General features: G+C 39.6%; 1 protein-coding gene and 1 non-coding gene across 8 annotated transcripts in view; one reads left to right on the forward strand and one right to left on the reverse strand.

Annotated features, from left to right (window-relative positions):
- TMCC1 (transmembrane and coiled-coil domain family 1) overlaps nucleotides 1-23,413 on the forward strand; it is a 155,861-nt gene that overhangs the window by 68,722 nt on the left and 63,726 nt on the right. The gene's annotated exons all lie outside the window — the stretch shown is intronic.
- LOC112443536 (U6 spliceosomal RNA) lies at nucleotides 2,026-2,132 on the reverse strand. Its single transcript, XR_003031948.1, has one exon. It is a non-coding gene; the product is annotated as a U6 spliceosomal RNA (small nuclear RNA).

The following is a 23,413-nucleotide window of genomic DNA, read 5'->3' on the forward strand; positions in this document are numbered from 1 at the left end:
TTCATATGCTAGACATTCGAGATCTGTGTGCCTGTGTGGTTGGGTAAGGACCCTCATCTGGGCCTCAGACTTCTCGTCGTATCCTCACCTTGGAAGGAACTAGAGAGAGTGGGGTCTGTCTTATAAGAGCACTGGTCCCACCTGCTGACTGTAGCGTATCTCAAATGCCCTACTTCCTCAAACAATCACACTGGGTTTTAGGATTTCAACCTAAGAATTTTGGGGGGACATCAACATTCAGACCACAGAAAAGGAAGTTTCAAATAATGTGATGGTATGATATTAGTTGGGTTAAGAACAAAGCAAGCTAGTATGCATATAATACTGTGTACTTTTATAAGTACATAGTATATAAATTCATAGTAAAAAAAAGGATAAATTGATAATAGTGGTTATAACAGTTAAGCATTTATAAATCATTAGCAGAATTAAAAATAAAAAGCCCAAATGAAAATTTATCAAACACTATTAGTGGTTCCCTCTGTATGGTGATATTATTCACAAATTTTCTTTATATTTTACCATATTTTCTGAATTTTTACAAGAAGCATTTTATTGGAAAATGTTAAATTATAGAGAGTCATAAGTGGGAGGTAAGTAATTGACAAATAATTAATAAAATTAATAATCACAAAGTGAAATATGAGAACAAGAAGAATTAAGTGGAAAAATCAGGGAGTTTAAGAGTTAGGGAGATGGTTGAGGAAGAAAGAAGGAAGTCCAGAGTGTCTTAGCAACTTTTGAAGTTTGCCTTATATTTTTAAGTCATTCATTCAGTAAACATGGATATTTAATAAATACTTGGCCTAGCAGGTGCCAGAGTTCTTGCCCTAAGAAGCTTATGTTTTGATGAAGGGGATACAGACAAGGAAATGACAGTGTATGAGGAGGAATCAGCAGGGTGGAGAAGCGGGTCATGGAGGGCTGACAGAGAAGGCTTTCCTGAAGGAACAGAAGTGTGAGCAGAGCTTGGGAGTGAAGTTGAAAGTCATGTGAGATGTCTGGAGAGAGAAAGTGGGGACGAGCACAGGAAGCATGTTGAAGACCATTCTAAGAACGTGATTTTATAGCGTTTACATATTTAAAATACATAGTCTTGCTGGGTGTTCTTAGCAGAACAGCCAACAACAGTCACGTTGTTGTTTGGTACTTAGCAGGTACACTATAGTCCTCCCCCTCTCTTCTCCCTCGGCTTGTCTCCCCCTCCCTTGCCATGTATTCACTGCAGGTGACACAAGGCATGGGTTTTACAGGGAAAAATAATCACAGATCCCAAACGTTGCTGATGTAAAAGGGGGCAACCTTAATTTAGCGTATTTAAAAGAGCCATGTCCAGTTCATGAAAATAAATATGTTAATTTGGCATGGTTGGCTACTCTTTAAATTAGCCATCACAATGAGTTAGTTATGGTATTAAATACGATTAGGTGTTCAAAATTATTTTTGTCATCAATATCAGTTAACATCTTACTACTGGATAAAGTATACTACTTTCAGGGTTGTTTGTATTGACAGTGGCTGGAACCTTTGCAAATAACTCCATAAGGTACTTAAGCAGTTCTTAGGTAGATAAAATATGGTTTTTGTATTGTTGTGTATTTGGGGATTCCCAAAAGAAATTTCTTCATGCAAGATAGAAATAACATTCAAGGGGCCCGAACTGCCATAGGAAATCCAGCAACTGAAGATGTTATTTACTAAACTTTTTGCAAGTAGATTTTTCTCTCTCCTTGCTTTAAAGGCAAACAATAGCTAAAACAACCATAACTTGTGTAAAGAGAGAACCTGTCAGATTATTATTTGTTAATGATGGGCTATTCCCATTTGGGCAGTTTATAGCAAAATAGTTAACAAACGTGCAATTTAGAAAGAAAGAATACATGAATTTTGTTATAATCCCCATTCCATTCCACAAAGAAAAAATACTGTGGAAAATATTACGACTTACAACACGGTGCATTGTTAGTTTGGAAAAACTGAATTTTACTTACTGCTTGATTTACCCCTCTGTGTTTTTTTTTTTTTTTAAATATGGAACGCTTCACGAATTTGCGTGTCATCCTTGCGCAGGGGCCATGCTAATCTTCTCTGTTTCGTTCCAATTTTAGTATATGTGCTGCCGAAGCGAGCACCCCTCTGTGTTTTTAACTTGTGTTTTTTCTACTGCCTGGAATGCCCTTCCTCTTTCTTGTCCACTTGCAGAATTTCTACCCACCCTGAAGGACTCCTACTTTGCAAGTTTCTCTGTCCCCTGGAAAGTTGATCTCTCCCTTCTTTGTACCACCACTGTCCCTGTATTGTAGCACCTGCCGCATTAATGACAGTTGTTTTAAGTTTTCTGTGTTTCCTTACTGGATTGTGAACCTCCTTGAGTAAAGGGAATGTTTCCTTCTGTACTGAGTGTCTGGTGTCATTAATGCTTGTTTGGCCTGAATGAGAGGGGCTTTCTGCAATGACACGGTGCTGCATAATGAAAGCCTGTCTTATAGTTTTATGGATTGACTGGTAGCTGGCACTGTGCAATTACTTCTACTGGGTTATCACAGAAAGCTGGTTAAAACCCACAATAATGTTTGAACAATAAGATTTATTTAATAGAACTCTGTTATAGGACTGGACGCCAGCAAGATAAGGGGAGGAACTATAAGCATATTACTTTAGGTGCGCCAGGCTGTAGGGAGACTCCCTCATAGCAAAGTATAAAGGTTCAAATTTTAAAATGGAGTCATTATACAGTTTGCAACAGAAGTTTACTACGTATCTTCTGTGGTGTTCTTTAAGTGCATTCTAAATTACTAAAAACAGGAGGAAGCATTATGTAATGGGAAGAGTGGTACTGTGGAATCTGGGTATTTTGAGTTCTAGTCCCAGTTCTAATGCTTTTGATCTTGGTCTACTGCTTTCATCCACAAAGCTGTGAGACACCTCAAAATACATCAGATTTAGAGATTCTAATCTTTACCCTAACAGCTCAATTTATTGAGGATCTTTTCAGGTTTTTTTTTTTTTTATCATTTTATCAAGCAATGAATTGCAGTCATGAATTCAAATCATATTTAACAGGCTTTATTGCATTTTAAACAATTAGAGATTTATTTTAATAGGTAAAAAAGAAGTAAAAGTTCCTCCTCGAATGGAGACATCCTCCTTTTTAAGTCTTGTGGGCTTCCCAGGTGGCCCTAGTGGTAAGGAGCCTACCTGCCAGTGCAGGAGACATAAGAGATGCAGGTTCAGTCCCGGGTCAGGAAGATCCCCTGGAGGAGGGCACAGCAGCCCACTCCAGTATTCTTGCCTGGAGAATCCCATGGACAGAGAAGCCTGGCGGGCTACAGTCATAGGGTTGCAAAGAGTTGGACACAGCTGAAACGACTTAGCACATGTGTGTCTGGCACTTTGAGGATGTATACCTTGTTCAGTTATATTGATATTTAATGTGTACTTAAGTTTGTAGATTTTTGACATTTTTTTCTAATTCTTTTTCCTGTTTACTCTTTTTATTTTCTGTGGAGGTGGGGTTAGCAAGAATCTTGCAGCAGTGATCTGGGATTCTAGTTGCTTTTATCAGAAACACTTCATGCTTAAAGATACTGTATCTTGCGAATTCCCTGGCAGTCCAGTGGTTAGAAGTCCGTGCTTTCACTGCCAGGAGTGTGGGTTCAATCCCTGTTTGGGATTAATTCTGCTTTCCCTGGAGAAGTTTGCTGAGTACTTGGTTTCTCTCTTTGTAGGAGAAAAGTGGAGGTAATGGTACTTTTACCTTTTAAAATCAAAACACACAGAACTCGAGTTCTTTGTCAGCCTACTTTCCACTTGGAATTAAATTGCAATCAGTTAGTTTAAACATTAGGTTGCATTGCATACTCTGAACCTAGATACGAAGAAGGCTTCACTTTCAGTCAGAGCTGTTGATCTAAGTTTTTTTTAAGCTTTGGAGTTTCACAAAAAAAGTTCAGTTAAATATGTGCAATCCTTTTCTATTCAGAGTTTGTAGAATAAACTTTTTATGTATGCATTTTGGTTAGAGAAATTGTTGGAGCCTTGGCAGCCTGATATTTTTTTGGTTTGGTATGTCTTTTCTACTCTTCCTAAGGTACTCTGAAATGTGTCATATTTTAGATGAACTTTTAACTGTTATTTGCTGATAAGTAGAAACAGTGGTGTGTGATACGGGCACAGTTGAGAATATCCATTGCATGAAGATCTTTTCAAACTCGTTTTTCATTTTTCTCATTTGAAGAAAAGAAATTTAGAAATACTATATGGTTTACTCATAATAATATTGAGATTTTTAGAGAGAATATCCCTGCTTTACTTATAGTTGGCTTTTAGTACCTATTTCACAGACTTGTTTGAGAAGTCAATGGGATGATAGTTGTGACATGCTCAACACAACAACCGCACATAGTAGGTTCATTACACAAAGGCTTTATGTAGCCTGACAGGTGGTCATGTGTGACAGGGAATTGAGAGTCACAGGCTCAGGGAAAAATTAATGTATGCCCCCAAATTCTGCCTTGGTCAGTTGTTAAATTCATTCAGAAGTCATGAAAAATTTGCAGAGGAACATATGGTGTGGAAAGTTTCGTTACAATAACGCTGTATCCTTCCATCGGCCGTCTGGAAGCAGCATCCAATAGTTAGGAAGAGACCAGTAAATGACAGCAAAACACACATGGATTTTTTAATCTTTGGCTCTGCCCTCACCATTGCCATTTTTTCATACCTTTCTACCTTCATTAATTCAGCCCGAGCTGTTCCTTTTGTGTATGTAGACGTGTTATTAAAGTTACTACCTTGTTCTAATGAGAGAGGGCGAGCATCCCAGAAGACAGGCTTAGATTGTTTTAACTTCGTGACGAAGCTGAAGTCGCCCCGCACCTGACATTCCTGCCCCGGGCCCCTCCCCGTGAGTAAGAGGAAAGGCTTGGCCCATCGCTTAGACAAAGCCGGACGGCTGCCTGCCGAGCCGAGCCGCCGGGGAGGAGACTCCTCCTCTCCTCCAGCGGGGCTCGTCTCCCAGGGTTTCGCCCTGCAGCCGACCTGCGGTGGAGCCTGAGCAGGGGGTGCTGTCGGGGCCGCAGACCCCCGCCCCTGGGAGGCCCCGGGGGAGGAGCCTGCAGGCAGAGCCGTGCCTGCCGACCCCAGCGCGCCGCTCCCCCTCCCGCTCGAGAGCCAGGTTGTCCCCGGCTCTCAGGTGGCACCGCGGCGAGCGGCTCCCCTGGCCGACCCGGGCGGCCGGCCGGCGATCTGATGGGAAGGGAAGGGGTGGTCCTTCTGCCCGGACCCCTCTCGGCTGACTCACAGGAAGTGCTCGCGCTCGCAGAGCCGGGATCCCGCCCTCCCCCTCCGACGTGGGCTCTGCCCTGTCTCCCCTAGAACAATGAAGGGCTTCCAAGTTTGTTGAGTCTCCCGGGCGCGTTCCTCTGGCTCCCGTGCTAGCCTGCAAGATGTTTCGCCACCGATTTTTGCAAGAAGCGGCCTCGGAAAAAGCCCTTCCCTTGGTGGATCGCTTTGTGTGAAGAGTCCTCAGGGTGACCATGGTTCAGCGCTTCAGCCTCAGGAGGCAGCTATCCAAGGTGGGTAGCTCGGGTAACGTGCGTGTGGAGGGCAGCTCGCGCCGGCTCCGGCGTGGTCTCCTTGTCCTCCAGCACGGTTCTTCTGTCAAGCCTGCCTCCTCCGAGTTGAGGAGGGGCTGGGGGAGGAAGCGCTGCCTTTTGTTCTTTCCTCAGACAGACACAAAGGTTGAAGACTGACTGCACTGGGAACCCCAGATTTTGTTCCCCCGAAAGGGGAGCTGTCATCTGTGAAATCTGGAGGAAGTTGTAGTCCGCTTCTCACTTCGGGTTTCTAGACTGTGTGCGGGGAAAGAGAGAATAGTGGGTGAAAAGTGCCCATGTTTAATTAGCAATTCATGTAGCCGCTCTTGACCAAAATGAGAAAACCTTATTGGTCTGTGGAATCAGTGCTTTCATAAAAATTAATGTTGACCTGGGGAGAGCTCCCAAAAAATAGTTCGGTAAGTGTGACCAGCATGACGATGTTACCGTGAGTGGTGGTATTAAGAAACTCACATACTCCTTCATTTAAGGAGCAGGTGACAGGCAGTCACTGAAAGGCTCAGGAATCAATTTTTACAGAGTTGTGCTGGCAAAACACATTTCATGTGTGCAGCTTTGGGGGAAAACATTTTAATCCGAGAAAATCAAATTGAAAATTAAAAAAAAAAAAAGCAAAGCTCTCTGAGAAGAGGGGCTGCTGGTTTTATGGATCACACTTGGCAGTGGCCAGCCCTCTGCTCACCCGTTTATGGAGCTCTCTTAAGTCAGTGCAGAAACTAGTGAGGAGAGAGGTGTGTTAAGAGTTGAGCTTATTTCAAAAACCATTCTGTTTGAAAAGCTCTTTTTGAAAAATGTAGCAGTTGGGTGGCTGGATTTGTGGCAGAGTCCATCCTCTTTGTGCATGTGTGCTAAGTCACTTCAGTCGTGTCTGACTTTGTGCAACCCTATGCACTATAGCTCCTCTGTCCAGACAAAAGCTAAAACAAATAGTAAATCAGCAGGTATTCTACACTTCGTTAGTGGTTAGTCAGACTTGTTAAATCCATTACTATCTTAAGAGGAAACCTTTAGTTCCTCAAAGGTGACCTCAGTGTAAGATGTGTGCATTCAAGCAGAAATGAGCAAGGCTCTTGCCGCCATCCCTTTGTCAAAAGTCATCTTTTTTCTTGGATCTCCCAGCTGAACAAGGACGTTTTCGGAGTATTATTTTAGAATAAATTTTCCTTGCTTCCCATGTCCTCATTCCAGGTGTATGTGTGACGGGAGTGAGGAAACTGGGAAGCCTCAACATTTCTCCCTAACAATAAAAAGAGTCGTTTTTGTTTCTTCTTCATGTGAACTTCTTGAACCACGTGTTTTCAGATATATAGTACAACTAAAAAGCGGAAGATGTGTAGATTGTCAGAGCACTGACATTTCTGCATAAGAGTTTTTGAAACAGTTGAGAACTAGGTGGTAAGTTTCTAATTAGGAAATAACTGCTCTCTAGGTATTTTGCTATCAGTGTTTCTCTCCCAATTATTTTGTGAACTTTTAATATTCATTTCACTCTGTACTATACTCTTGACCATGAATTATAGGGAAAAAAAAATGTTCTTAGGGAAGCTAGGAGCACATCTTCTCTATAACATGAAGAAATAAAATGTACAAATTATATACTAGAAAATATATACAAATTATACAAGAGGTAACCTCTTTCAGTTCTTTTTTCTAACATCCCTTTCCATTTTAACATGGTTTCTGGGTCCTAAACTGGATGGTGAGGACCAAATCTAAGGAGTTTTGTTTTCTATCAAGAGTCCTTAACATAGTAATGAATTGACAAAATGCGGTAATGAATTGAAAAAATAATATTCTTAATTGTTTCAGTCTGTATGGCCCTGAAATATGGAGTAGAAACTGAAAGGCTATATCAAAAAAACTTTTTCTAAAACTACAGTGAATACACTGAATACAGAATACATTCTGTCTTTTTGGCTAAACCCACATTACCTGAAAACAGAGACCCTGTTGTACCCTGGTGCGTGGTATTTCTAGCACACACTGAACACTCAAAGTGCAATTGGCTATTTGCAGGTCACAAACAGTTGAACAATGGTAGTTTCATATGGTTCCAACTTTAGGAACAAGTGTTTTTTCCAATAAGGAATAATCTTCCACAAATATAGATTTGTCTTAGAATGATCTCATTTAAAAAAGCAGTTTCCTGTCTTGATAAAGAAATACTCAGATGATCATCATTAAATTTTGTTGGGAATTTGTTGAAAGAAAATATTTATACATGTTTGCAGTGATTTCAAACCCAGTATCTAATTTAGATACTTTTTACCTTTGGTAGTCATGTTTACTTACACTGGATGTTTGCCCTAGAATATTAACATGATTCCTCCAGGCTAACGGATGTTGACATCTGAACTAAGTAAAAAAGGAGGGAGTAAATTAAATAGATGAAGTAAAAATCTTCATTAAAAAGAGACATGCTCAGTTGTCCTCTTTGACCAGACCCAGTTACTTGCCTCAGACAAGTTATTTTTCTTTGCCTTCTAGTTCCTTTCCCTTGCCATTTTAGATTATTTTCTTCCTTTAAAGTTTTTCTCACATGTGACTTCAAAAATACTAAGGAAAGCTTTTTTTTCCTCCCCTAAGTCCTCTTCATGAGGCAGCTGAAATAGTCTGAAACTTGCTAATTGGACATGACATTTAATTCTCTTAATGATACTTCAGCTTAGATGATACCAACTTCATTTTGCTATTTAAGAAACAGGTTCAGGGAAATTCATTTTCCCAGGATCAGCCAGAGATAGAGTGTCAGGTTCAACTTAGGTCTAACTCAAAGCCCATTCTGTTTCCCCACATTACCTGCCTCCCTGAATTTCTGGCGTATTGATTGGTCTCCTGTCATGGTCTGTGATATCTCTCCATGCGTATAGAAAACAGTATAGTAAATAACTTAGATAATTTCTTTGGAGCAACCCCATAGGGCTGAAATTAATGTTTGAAAGAATTTGAGTTTATCAGCCAAACTTGGTAAGTGTCTTCTACAAAGTTACGTTATTTGGCCAGAGAAACATATTGATGTGAGTAAAATAGTTGATTTAATAAAGCCATATTAAATGTAATTGAGGCTTAACTGCATGTACTTACAATGAAACGTTATAAACTATATTGCCTTTTTAAAAATGTCTATTAAGGAGAAGAATTTACTATTGAGTTTCTGTAATACTGTTTAATAATGTTAATACAATGAAATAAACATTCAGAAAGTCTTATTTTAACTCATTCTGGCTCTGTTGTCCTCCCCCCCGCCCCGCCCCACTTTACATGGGTAATAGAAAATCGGTCTTTTCTATTTCAGAAACTTTAGGTTTTTAGAAGGTATGAGGCTTTAAGAAAATAGCTTTAAAATTGTTTCAGCAAGATTTAGAAAGTATGATAAATGCTGAGGAGGCTTTGAGAAAATAGCTTTATGATTGTTTTGGTAAGAAAAATATACTTTTATTTTTTAATGATAATCATTTCTGTGATTCATAAATAAAAATTATATAATTGTGAACTCTTGCTTCCACATCTTTTCAACTCTTTCAGATCCCTGCTTCCATAGGTAACCAGTTTCTCGTTTAGCCTTCCACTCTTTGTTTATGTATATGTAAGAAAATGTGAACATGTATGTTCTGACCTTTCTAAAATGCAGGATAATGTTTGTTCTAAAATAATAGCTTGAACTTTGTTTGGGCTTCATGTTTATTTTCACATTTACACAGGAGGCTTACTTCCTTTAGGGCAAGTAAAGCCACACAGAATGTACTTTCTATATAAAAGATAACTAATAGTACATCAAAGATGATTTGATTCTTTTTCATTCATACCACATTTCTTTGCTATTCAGTTGGAGATCTTTCTTTGGCTATATTAAAATTTTTCATATGGCAAAAAACATAGAATATAAACATCATACCAGTAAATTCTGGGCTGCCCTGTGAAGAGATTAATGGCTGAGAAATAGGAGATGTGGGACTTTTTTCCCCCCCAGTTCATCTGTTGACTTATTTATTGAAGTTATTTAATTCAGACTTGTAGAGCACTTGAAAGTATTTTTGTCTAAGAATTTTATTCTTGCCCTTCCTACATTTGAGACTGCCCTGTTATTTGATGTCAGTTTGGTACCAGCTTAAGAAACTTAACATTTAGAGAAGTGTTGATCATAATCTGAATTCTTAATAAAAAACCATTATATTCTCAAATGTAGTTTTCTTTGAATTTCTGCCTGCTTTCTGGGTTTATGACCTCTGATAATGCACATGATTGATTTAATCATTATATGAATGTATAAGAAATAAGGATTCTCATTTCTATTTTAAATAAATTAATTTAAGATCTTATAAAAGTATTTTGATGGCTACAGTGGTAAATTTTATGTATTTTTACCACAATTAGAAAATATTTTGAACCCTTCTAAAGATTGAAGGCGGGAAGAGAAGGGGATGACAGAGGATGAGATGGTTGGATGGCATCACCGGCTCAATGGACATGAGTTTGGGTAAACTCCAGGAGTTGGTGATGGACATGGAGGCCTGGCATGCTGCAGTCCATGGGGTCGCAAAGAGTCGGACACGACTTAGTGACTGGACTGAACTGAATGATAAATACTATATCGGTACAGCAAAGTAGTATTTTGTGTATAGGCGTGGGAGTCAGTACCAGATGGGTGCTTTTAAGTAATGGAAATGTATACCTCTCTTTTTCATGCTTTTAAAATTCAATTTTCTCTAAATTACTCCAGACATCAACTAGTTTCATACTTGGAAATATAATGGTTTATGTTTGTAATTTGGAGGCTTTAATGAGGCAGTAGTGTCATCAGCATTGTAAGATCATTCTAATACATTACGTAACCAAAATAAGAAGACTGATGGATGCTGCTCTACTGTTACATAAAACGAGACCCTAGTAAAATAAGTCCCATATATTGTGGATGTGGTGGGAATAGGTAAGAAATAGAGCATGGCTTTCGTGTTCAAATATATTGGCAATAATAGGCTGAAGTAGAGAAACTAATTTAAAAATACGTGTATTATAAATTCTGAAATGTTTTTATGATGTTGATGCCAGTTTAAATTTTAAAAATAACAAGTTATTGGCTGTAGATCTGAGAGACTGGAATATGTTACCAAGAGCAGATAGTAAAAAATCTCCTTGGGAGTGTGTTGCTTTTTTGTTTTTTAAGTACACAACTTTCATTTGGTGTCGCCTTGAATATCATTTTCCTAAGTGAGATGGCTATATTAAATGACTCGATTAGATTCTTTGAAGTTCGAACATGTTTACCAAGAACTGATAGTTTTGAAAATCAATACGCTGATACCCTTGAAAGCGCTTTGAAAACTGTGAAGCACTATATTAAAGATTATGGTGTTTTCATTATTCCATCATTCTGTAAGTATATTTGAAAAGAAGTGATGGTTCTTTAAAACTATATTTTCAAATAGGCACACATACACGCACTCCCTTTTGTTTGGTACACATAGACCCCTCTGTCTTTGGAGAGCTAACAGTGATTGCCTCTGAGAAGAGGACCTGGGAAACTTGGGTTAGGGGTGGGAAGGAGACTTGGTTTTTCAAAATTATTTACCATGTATATGCACTTTCTTAAATAATAGTCTGAGTTAAATGTGTTTAAAGATCAAAATGTAGAATTGAATTTCATTATTCTTCAGTGAAACCCATTGCCAATAGCTTACTTAAAGGTTAATAGTTGAAAGGTGATACTCTTCTGGGCTTGGAACTTTATCCCAACCATCCATGTTATTCTCAGATTGAAGATAGCTTTTGCATGTAACACAGAAGTTTGTAGTACAGGGTGACTAACCCTTTAAAATTTGTTTAGATGAACCTGTTTGGAGTAAGTTAACCATACTGTTTTAAAAACCATACTATTTGTATACCATTTGGGGAATGGTATATAAAGGCAAGAAGACATTTTACTTGTTATGTCTGTATATAGAAGTTGTATGTAATAGTTACTAAAATGCTCTTGATTTGGCTTACATGAGAAAGTTAAAAGAATTTGCCCTTTTGGTCACCCTGGGGTTAGCAAGGCTAACCTCCGCTGTACACATGGACCTGTAACAGTCCTACTGCAAACATGTTGAATAAGAAGAGTGCAAACTGAACTTACTTTATGGTAGCACAGGAAATTGCTATTAAATTTCAGTCTGTTTCCAGCTAGTGTTTTGTAAGAAGTAGATTACTTTGTGTGTATTAGAAGTTTAGTGTTTGAGAAGAATCCATGTTAAAGCCAGCAGTGTCTAAAATCCAAAGGTAACACATATAAACATTTCATAGCTTTCTTTTTCATTTAATAAAATTTATCCCAAAAGTATATCTCGCTGAAGTTAAGTGAACTGTGGCTGGCTATGTGACTTTAGACAAGTAATTTTACCTCTCTGAAGCTTTTTCCTCATCTGAAAAGTGTTATCTGGGATCCCTGAGAGATGTAAAATTCTGTGATCTGTTTGTGAGCTAGATTATAGTCCCAAGAAAAATGACTTTAGATTGCAACTGCCAGAAAAAATATCTAGTTGTATACCAGGAGAGATCTAATTTTATACAGTTATTCTTAGCTAAGGAAAATAAAAATAAGTTTGACTTTAATGGATAGGCTTAAAGTTTAGATGCTAGCCGAGTCCGAATAATTCAGATTTGAAAATAGCAAGAGAATTACACTTGTTAGAGTCTGAGCGCTGAGATGATAAACATTTCCTCTACCTGTTCCTTGTCAGGAGAAAATTTAAAATTTCTCTGTGAAAACAGACATTTCTTATCATGGAAATTTACCTTATATGCAACAGATTTATCTTCTTATGACGGTGTGTTGGAATTCAAGTCCTTTTTCTTGGACTCCTCTTAAGGAAAAGTTAATCTTTTAGTTCTAATATGAACTAGGGTGGCGGGTGTAAAAAAGGTAAAAAGTAAAATAAGCTTTTTATTTTTACAGACTATTCTTTTGAACTTGAGGTAGGCTTGAGAAGCCCCATAGAGGAAGTGAGATTTTAGCTGGACCTAAAGGATTTAAGGGCTTCCCTGGTAGCTCACACAGTAAAGAATCTGCCTGCAGTGTGGGAGACCCAGATTTGATCCCTGGGTTGAGAAGATCCCCTGGAGAAGGGAATGGCTACCCTCTCCAGTATTCTTGCCTGGAAAATCCCATGGACAGAGGAGCCTGGCAGACTGCAGTCCATGAGGTTGTCAGGAGTCAGGCACAACTGAGCAGTAACTTTCACGTTCAAAGGATTTGGATTAGTGGTTCTCAACTGTCCCTTCCCCTTTAGCCCCAACATATTAATACTAATACTGTAAGAATGTGACTTAGGCTTAAGGTAGTAGTAGTACTTTGGGGGTGACCTGATAAGTACCTCACCGTTCTGATGCACGCTCCAGGAGAATCCCTTCCTTTGCGTATCATTGATATCAGTGAAGGAAGGACAGAAGGAAAATATTCCAGGAAGGAGGCAAGATTACCAGGTACGGTTTTAAGAGGAAGAGCTATGTCATATTCAATACCTGTTTGTTTGGGGAAGTTCTAATATGAACATCCTTTAAAAATCTAATCTGAGAGTTAGTTTATATTTTCTGTGGGGAAATTTAACCAAAGTAATGAACAGTGTGGGCTTCCCTTGGGGCTCAGCTGGTAAAGCATCTGCCTCCAATGTGGGAGACCTGCATTCGATCCCTGGGCTGGGAAGATCCCATGGAGAAGGGAATGGTAACCCACTCCAGTATTGTTGCCTGGAAAATCCTGTGGCCAGAGGAGCCCAGTGGGCTACAGTTCATGGGGTCGCAAAGAGTCGGACACGACTGAGTGACTTGACAGCCAGCCAGCCAATGAACAGTGTTGTCATCCTAAATTCCTTAACTTCTATAGGGGTAAATACAGGAAACAGTCTTCCAGATAATGTATGTGGGTTATTTAATATTTCCACTTAGTATTATGTATGGAATTTTAACTGTAAAGTCTTAACATACTTCTCTAACATTCTTTCCCTGTCTTCTGGTCACTTGGTGAAATGTATATCGAAATGATGCACACAACACCTGAGTGTAATTGCCCATTTTCTCTGGGTTGCAGAGTGTTTCTGTGTGTATGTGTGATTGTGTTGAGACTTAGGAGACTAGCCATAAAAGTTGTTTTCAGTGAACACTTTCTCTTTGGAGAAGATTGAGAATGTGACCCAAGCTATTCAGTGTCCAGTGGTAAGTGATTATTTTAGTTTCGAATTTTACAAAATGATGTTATTGATCACTGTAATGAGATAACACCCAACCCTTGGGACTTCAAGAAATTGTAGGGCATAGAGTAGAAATTCTGTGTGTGTTCTGACTCGGAGAAAACTTGGAACTTAGTAAATGGAGATTGTGTTTGAAGGTGAATAGTGACCTCACGTCCTACTGCTCTTTTCCTTTACTCAGACCACTTGCAGTATACCCCCTTCCTTGCTGTTTTCTCAAATGCACACGTAGCCTTGGGTCCTTTGCATTTGTTCTTCCTTCCTTCTGTAATCCTGTTTCTCCAGACATGTGCTTGGATTGCTCTTGTACATCATTGAAGTCTCAGCTCAGAAGTCACCTCTTCAGCAAGGCTTTAGCTGTTTTCTTTAAAACAGCAAAATTACTCCCCCTCCCCACCCCTACACACTTGTTCCTCAGCTCTCCTTATTTCCCTTTGAGTTTCTTTTCTTTTTCCCCTCTGGTTTTCTGGTTTATTTATTGTCATCAGTATTTTCTTACTCTGCCCCGCACCCATCATGTAAACTTCATGGTAAAGTTTATGTAAACTTTATGTTGATCTATTTTTTTCATGTCTGTATACAGGAAGACATGCCTTTCAGTCTTCTTTTCTCTGGTTGCATGTTGGAATATAGAGGCCTTCCCTCTTCACCTTATAAATAAAGCTCGGTGTCAAGTGGTGATAGCCACCTTTCATAAGTGCTATGTCCTTTGAAAAAGTGATCATGAAAGAAACGCTAGAGCTATACTGACTATTGGGGAGTTGTCTGTGTTACGTCTGCCTTTCCTGGACTTTGGAGATACAAAAAGTTGTTCCTCTGTAGACTTTGTCATTTAGACTCCTGCATAAAACATCACTACTTAGAAACTAGAATCCTAATGAAACTTCCTTTCTCTATTAGTCAAAGAACAAATACATTTAGGTATTTAGATATTATGGAGACTTTTAAGAGCTGACATCTCTCTGTCGGGCTAAACTGAGAAAAAGCCCTCATACTTCATTCTTGAGCTGTCTCTTGGTTTGATAAACCTACCCCAGCTGTTGTATTAGCCACAAAAACACACTTGTGTTTGAATATACTGATGGCTTCCAGAGTCACCTTGCCTATTTTTTAATTTAAGAGAAAGGGCAAATGGCTAGTATAAAATAGCTTATCTTAAAGGACAAACTAAATGGAATTCCCCATTCTGGCATCTAAATTAGCTGAATTTTTAAGCAAGTTTTCATTTTCTGCCGTTGAAGTTGTCAGGAGTACTCAAGCTTTGGGTGATAAGTGGAAGCACTATCTACTGCTACCGTCCATATTTCCTATTCTCAAATACAACAAACAAAACAAGGAAATAACATATCACAGCTCATGATAATCAAATTGTATTGAGCAACTGACCTGAAAAGTCATAGGAAGGATGGTAAACATTCCCAAGAGATGCCCTTCTACCTTTTTTTCCCAAGTCCTGCTCAAGTAAAAATAGTTCCCATGAGAGTCAAAGGAGGAGTCAGCAGGGAGGGAGCCTGCCATGTCTGTCAGCACCACTCTAGTCCTACAGCTGTGGAGACGTGGAGACACAGGGACCTTGACTCCGGCATGGCTGTTCATTTCACTGGTGTTGCTTTCCTGCTTATGCTTTGCCAAGACCTCCAGTGTGACCTCTGTGTTGCTAAATCCAGTCCTTGGTTCTCAGTTCTCCTCTTGATTTGAACATGTGGCATGCCGGTCGCTCTGTCCTCAATGAACACTTTGCTCACTTGGCTGTCAGGATATCATACTCTTGGTTTTTCTTCCACCTTACTGGTCCTCACCAGTCAGTCTCCTTTCCTGATCTTTGAATTATGTAGCTATAGCCTAGACTCAGTCCAGTTTACTACTTTCTTGGTGATCTCATCCAGTCTTACAGTGTTAAGTACCATTATATGTTGACACTTCCCAAGTGTATAATCTCAGTCCTGATCTTTGCCTTGAATTCCAGGCCCGTATATTCAGCTGCCTGTTTGACATCTCCATCGGGATGTCTAACAGACATTTGAGACATAATATGTCCCAAACTAAGCTTCTGGTATCCTTTCCCCCCTGGTCCCCTTGCACTTCTCCTTCACAGTTAACAACACCTCCACCCTTCAGATTGGAAATCTTTGAGTCACCTTTGATGCCTCTTTCTCACTCCCAGTTTATCAGCAAATCCTCTTGACTTCACTTTTAAATGTATCTAGAATTTGCCAATATCTGTTCTCTGCTGACACACTCTTTCACCTGAATTACTGCATTAACCTCCTCACGAGTCTTTTAGCATCTACTTTTGCCCCACTAGAATTTTCTTCTTATCACAAAAGACAGAATAATCCTAATAAAACTTAAGCCAGATGATATTATTCATATGATCAAAACTCTCCAGTGTTTTCCTTTGTTACTCACTTGTACGCGGTCCGTAGAGCCCTACACAATCTGTTTCTTCATTAACTCTCTGACCACACTAAGGTAAGTTCAGTCGCTCAGTCGTGTCCAACTCTTTGCGACCCCATGGATTGCAGCACGCCAGGCTTCCCTGTCCATCACCAACTCCCAGAGCCTACCCAAACTCACGTCCCGGAGTTGCTGATGCCATCCAGCCATCTCATCCTCTGTCGTCCTCTTCTCCTCCTGCCTTCAGTCTTTCCCAGCATCAGGGTCTTTTCCAACAAGTCAGCTCTTCACATCAGGTGGCCAGAGTATTGGAGCTTCAGCTTCAGCATCAGTCTCTCCAATGAATATTCAGTTTGATTTCCTTGACATTGGCCCTCTAGCTATTCCTGGAACGTACCAAGCACTCTGCTCCCTCAGTACCTTTGCACTGTACTCTGCTGTCTCCGGGTTCTTCTTTCTCCAGGGAGCCACATCATTCATGTGGTCATTGCTTTCAGATCCTACCTTAGGTGTTGTTTTGTCAGATCTTCTTAGTGAGACCTTCCCTGAGCACTCTAAAATATAAATTAGGATATCTCCTTGTTTTATTTTTTATTCCTATCATTTATTACCTTTTAGTGTACAATAACTAATATACTATATGATTTACTAATTTATCTGTTCTCTTTCCCTCTTCCTGCCCCCACCTCAAGAATGTAATTCCTTGGAGAGTGTTTGTCTATTTTATTAACGTATCTTCAGCATCTAGGGTATAGTAGATGCCTAGTTCCTGTTTATTGAAAACGTGAATGAATTGTTTCTTTGAAAAAAATGGAAGGAAAGAAAAGCGCCATCCTGAATTAAGAATGCAGTATTCCATGGAACATTGTATTTTATTATTGAGCAGAAATCTTAGTGTATAACTTTTTAAAAGTGGTTTCATCATTTCCCTTGAATGTAACAACAGCATAGTAACCTTTTGCCTACTCTTTATTTTTCAGCTTTTTTATAAATAATGAATCCCTAGAGATTTCTTCTTGCCAACAAGAAAAATCAAAGTTATTCACTCTTATTTAGTTTGATTCTATGATTTAGATAGAACAAATGTTATTGTCCTACTTAGTAGATATATAAAATAAGATTTCAGTGTCTCTTATAACTCTGCTTTTAGTTAAATTCATGCTGCTGTTGCTGCTAAGTCGCTTCAGTCGTGTCCGACTCTGTGCGACCCCATAGACGGCAGCCCACCAGGCTCCCCCGTCCCTGGGATTCTCCAGGCAAGAACACTGGAGTGGGTTGCCATTTCCTTCTCCAAGTTAAATTCATATTAACACAGAAATATCTCCTCTCTTGGTAGTAAATGCCAAATTCCTTAAGTAGATTGAATTCTAGGTGGGATCATAAAGCATGAAAGAATATAAAACTAAATTTTACTTAATTGTGTCCAAATGTGGGCTGTGTACTAGTGCCCTGAGAACTTTGAGAGGGGAAAATAAGCTAGGAGAGCTTGAAGAAGATGGGCTTTGAAGGATAGACGGGTAGGAAGCCAGTGAGCGGAGAGGAAGCAGAGTCGGTCAGAAGATTATTGTCTGTTTCCTTTTCTTCAGTATTCCTGGAATCTGTGTCTCATACGTGGTTTATTTATTGAATGAAAGAATGAATGAATGTGATAATGAGCATTGTCCACTACGTGATCACTGAGAGCAGTTTGGCGAACAGAGTATGTGTTGGCAAAGAAAATGTACAAAGCAGTTTGATGAAGCCAAGTCTGGAACGTTTCGATGTCCAGATAAAGATTTCAGACTGGTTTGATTAAGTGTTAGCAATCCAGCCCATATTCTTACTAAATATTTACTAAGAAAACCCATGATGTAAATAGTGTGCTAAGAAGTTTTGTCTAAGATTATGGCTCCTTCCAATAGAACTTTCTGTGAGGATGGAAATGTATCTGTGCTGTCCAGTGTAATAGTCACCTACCATATGTGGCTGTTGAGCCTTGAACTGCAACTGGTGTGAACGAGAAACTGAATTTTAAACTTAATTTAAAAGCCTCCTGCAGTTAGTGGCTGCCGTATTGGACAATGCAAAAGGATATTGGCTGGGAAAGTGAGCGAACTAGGCCTGGGAAAACAAGCAGTGGTGTTTAGAGCAATCCCGCCATGAGTGACGACGTTTCGAAAGGGGAAGCATCTGCTGTCCAGAAAGAAGGACCAGCAGGATCGAATGAAAAGGAGACGGAAGGAGGAAGACTCAGACTCGCATAGCATCCAAGACTTTGGGTAATTAGGAATTATTAAGGGAACAGGATATTTGGAGCAAGCTGAAGGGTGGTTTGTTGGTTTGGGTGTAAGTACAAGTTTGGGTGTATTATGTCTTTGATGAAGATGTAATGGCCAAGTGGAGAGACTGTGTATTTGGAAATAGAGAATTTGGTGGTGATATTAGTGTAGAGATAATACCTGAAGTCATGAGTGGAAGAGCTTTGAGCAAATAATAGAGGAGTGAAGGTGGTGATTAGTGTCATACAGCAAAGAGAAAAGGATGAAGGCTGATTGAATTTAGTTGTGAAACTATAGGTTTAATAGAGGAAGAGACCCTAGAGATTGTCATCTAATCCATTCCGTTTACAGAGGAGGAAAGTGCTCAGCGATGGGAAATGAAGTGTTGAAGTATACACAGCTTGTGAGTGTCAAGTGGATGTCTTGACCCTAAATTCTCTGCTGACCCTTCCGTTTACTTCTCTTCTCATTATGTGAGCAAAACAGAAAAATCTTACTGAGGAATATAATTTCAGTTGACTAGGTGGGAAGCTGGTTAACAGACCGATAAGTGGAATATGGGATAGAGAAAGGACATTAGTAAGTGTGGACAGCTTCTTTAGGAAGCCTGGCGGGGAGGTGGGGGGTGGGGGGTGGGGGAAGGGCTTGAAATGGATGTAATTGGAAGAGGCAGTAAAATCAAACCCAAGTGTTTTTTTGGTCACAGAAATGTCGCTGAATGAATTATTCTGGCTTGACAGGCAAGGGATGAAAGTGACAGAAGTCTTAGCTCCCTTACTGGCACCTAGGAAGGCGGGTAATCGACCCGGGACTGTCCTCAGTGGGGTCAGAAGTCTTAGCTCCCTTACTGGAGCCTAGGAAGGCGAGTAATCGACCTGGGACTGTCCTCAGTGGGGTCAGAAGTAGACAATCCTTAGGTCTACTCAAACTGCTTAATGACTAAGCCTTCTGACTATGTATATACAGAAACAGTCATGCCTCACTGCATGTTATTCTCTTCTGGTTTAAGATGTTGATCGTTGGTGTGACTGCCATTTTACTTGGAAAGATATGACTTCATAATATTTCCTGTTCTTCAGACCACCTGATCCACTAAGATCTGAAAGGAATTCAGAGAGACAAATTTTTAGCATGAGTACTTTGAATATGTTCTTTTTATAACTTTTAATTATCTGACCACCACTATTTGAAGATATTTCCCAGAATATTAAAGAACCAACCACTATATAAATTAAGAAGTCTCTTGAAAGCCCCTTGGACAGCAAGGAGTTCAAATCAGTAAATTCTAAAGGAAATCAACCCTGAATATTCACTGGAAGGATGGTTGCTGAAGCTCTAGTACTTTGGCCACCTGATGCAAAGAGCTGACTTACTGGAAACAACCCTGATGCTGGGTAAAATTGAGGGCAGAAGAAGGGGGTGATAGAGGGTAAGATAGTTGGATGGCATCACCAACTCAATGGACATGGATTTGAGCAAACTCTGGGAGATAGTGAAGGACAGGGAAGCCTGGCGTACTGCAGTCCATGGGATTGCAGGGAGTCGGACACGACTGAGCAACTGAACAATGAATATAAGTTAAATGTGTCACAGCATGTTCATTGTAGCTCAGTAAAGCTAGGGTGAGGGAGAAGTGTCCCTGCTTCTCCATCCCCAAAAGGTATCTCAGGTGAACCTTTTTTACATCTTTAAAGTATTTGATGTCATATTACAAAAGGAACTTCTACTGAAATGGTGATCACAGACAATGAAAATGTAGGAAAGAGGAAGAGCTTAAGATTTGTAGGGACCCAGAAGATTGACTTATATTTTGGTTGTTATTAGAAGAAAATGTTAAGAGACTTACTAGGCTTTCACCTTATGTAGAAAATTAAAAGGTAAAATGTAAGATTTCTTTTAATTTTGCAGTGATGTCTTAGAAATAACAACTGAACAGATAATTTGAAGCTAGGAATTACTTCTTGGTGTTTAACTTCTGCTCCCAGTTTATTTCTGAGAGCACATGACCACTCTTGGTTGATTTACTGCTGCCAGTAGTCTCTGTGTATTATGATGGGGGATATTGTGCTTCTGCCATAAGTCATTGCATTCCAGACAAATTGCCAAATCAAGATACAGTCATTTGGTGCTTGGTTCTCGGAAACACACACACAAAAGAAAGCCCCGTTAGAGTGGAGTTAGGCTGTTTGATTAACTTTTCTTAAAGGGAACATACTGCCTTGAGATGTAGTACACTTCTGGCAGTTATGCTTTACTGCAGGGAGATGAGATATTGTGAAATTCAACCTGTTTCGAAGGCAGAAAGGGAGAAAGTGTCTTTAGCCTAATTGCATCAGTGGGTAAACAAGGCCAGAAGCACAGCTGCATAGTGATCCAATCATGATTAGGATTTCTTCCCCCTTATTTTCCAGTTTCATGCTCTTTTGAGCTTCATATTAAATGAAAATTTTGCTCAGTTTAAATTTTGAATTGTTTTTTTTCCTTATTCCAGATCTTAGTCTATTAATACACTCTAGTAAATAGACTGTTTACCTGAAAATATTTAGAAACCTAACTGCTGTAGTTTGCTTTTAGAACATTTCAGCTTAGAAGAATGTGTCTTGTTTACTTTTTGCTTGCTAAGCGTGTATAACTGGCAGAAGTTCTTTAGCTCCGCTGCCCACATGGACTGGACAAAAGAACTGGCAATCTGTTAGAGAGGAACAAAAGAGAAGCAAAGAAAATAATTTTCCTTTGGCTGGAAGATACCAGTGCAGCCTTGGTCTCTGAGGTCTGGACACCAACTGAAGTGGGGGAATCAATGGGAAGTAGTGTGTGCTCTGAGGAAGGAGGCATTCCGGCTGGGGGTTGGATCGCATGGCATGCAGAGTAAAGGTTCCTGTTGGTCCGCGGTATTTCAGCCTCATGTTCCCAGTTGGAATTTAAGTGAGAAATACTTGGGCATTTTTCTCTTGTTTAGTGTTTTTGAGGAATCTGTGTTCTTTCAGCTCAGCTGACTTTTTTGTTCTTTATTTTAAAAGAAGCGAGCCTCTTGACTCTAAAAGGGATAATCTAGCAAAATAAAAGTGCAAAAAATAAGATCTGACTGAAACTGTGATACTTTTCTTCTAATCTGTCTCATTTTAGGAAAGTCAGGAAGTCTTGTTCGGGAATAAGATAAGCCCAAGGAACTTGTGTTTTGAGGGGAAAGGCAGGTTTTAGGGTCTTTCTCTGAGTGGTATATGAGGGGTGGGGAACTCAAAGAGCTGTGTGCTAACGGGATGACCTACTTCTGAGTCACTTAAGTCACTTCTGTACCTGTGCTAAAACCAAACTGGAATCTTGGAAAAAACCTTAAATTGGTACTTGTCAGTAGTTTCCCTATAAAGAATCCTATCCTTTTGCTTATTTTAGTATTCCCAGAATAGATAATGAATTTTTAAATCAAATTATTCCCCAAGGGAAGATTGCCATAAATTGCTGTAGTGTGCTGTAATTTTTCTTTTAATCAGTGAAGGGAAGATAGTTTTATAATAGTAACTGTGATTGATTAGATGCCTGTTGTGTTTCAGAAATTATACTCAGCACTTTATGAACAAGATCTCATTTAATCTTCTCAGCAGTTGTGATAATTAAGATTCGGATTGGGACTTGCTCATAGCACACTTGGAGAAGATTGTATTGTGTACCAGTCTTTGAATAGTCATTAGTAGCATTTTATCTTTTCTTGTTTGATTTTATATCCCAGCTCCTAGCATAGTCCCTGGCAGGTGGTAGGAATATATGTCCGACTTCAGTGATACATACTTCTCCTTAATGCCAAGCTGCCTTTCCAATAAGGAGTGCTCTTCTACAGCGTCCAGCACTTTGGGAGTATCTCCTGGTTTTCCTTCTTTATCTCTGGTTCTTCCGATTTGTTCCTTTGTGTGTATAGACCTTCTTCTTCTGCTCATCTCTTGAGTGTCGATGTTCCTCCGGGCTCTGTTTTAAGGGCTCTTTTTTTCTCTGTCTATACTTCCCGTGGGCAATATGTGTTTTCTTGGCATCACTTGTCATACACATGAGGAAGATGCCCAAATCAGGGGCTCCAGCTGAGCTTTTCCTTCTGAGCTTCAGTTCCATTCATTTTGTGCATTTATTCATTTGTTAATTCATTCGGCAAACGTGTTGAGGGTCAACTCTCTTCCATCTGTACAAAGTAGAGCAGTGGAAAAGATAAATAAGGTTTCAGTTCTCATGGAATTTATGATGTAGGAAATAGGCAAACAATCGAGGTTACAGATTGTAGTCCAGTAAGTCATGCAATGTGGAAGGGAGTGGCTAGAGGAGGATTCTTTGAGGAGATGGTATTTGAGATGAAATCTGAAGGCAAAGACGTTTGTGTTGAGGGGAGAAAGGGGAATAAAGGGAAGTGAGGCAGTTCCCTAGTGCAGAGATTCTAAAAGCAGAGAACTTGCCCAAATGAGTGAGAGCAGTAGATAAAAGAAGAAAAATGGTCAGTGTCATGGAGGAATTTTTGGCCATGATAAGGAGTTCGATTTCATTTTTAAATTCAATAGGAAGCCCTTCAAGGGTTAAAATAGGGAGTAATATGATCTGATTCATATTTTAGAAAGATTACTTACAGCATGGGGACTAGGTAATAGAAGTGGATATATGGCAACCATCAAGAAAAATACTGATGCTTTGCAATATGCTGGCTAACAGTGGAGATGAAAGGAGGTGGACAGAGTTGTGCTGTATCTTGGTTTTTGAAAGTGGACTTCAGAGGATTTGGTGATGGATTGAATGTGGGGAATGAGGAACAGTGCTGGTTGCCTGCTTCTTGCCTCTTCTGGGATCTCTCACAGTCACTCAGTGTTTAATATGGTCAAAAATGAGCTCGTCTTCCCCGCCCCTTTCCCCAAACTTACTTCTTTCCCAGTCTTTTCTTATT

This window comes from Bos taurus, chromosome 22, assembly GCF_002263795.3.
Source record: "Bos taurus isolate L1 Dominette 01449 registration number 42190680 breed Hereford chromosome 22, ARS-UCD2.0, whole genome shotgun sequence".
NCBI classification, from domain to species: Eukaryota; Metazoa; Chordata; class Mammalia; order Artiodactyla; family Bovidae; genus Bos; species Bos taurus.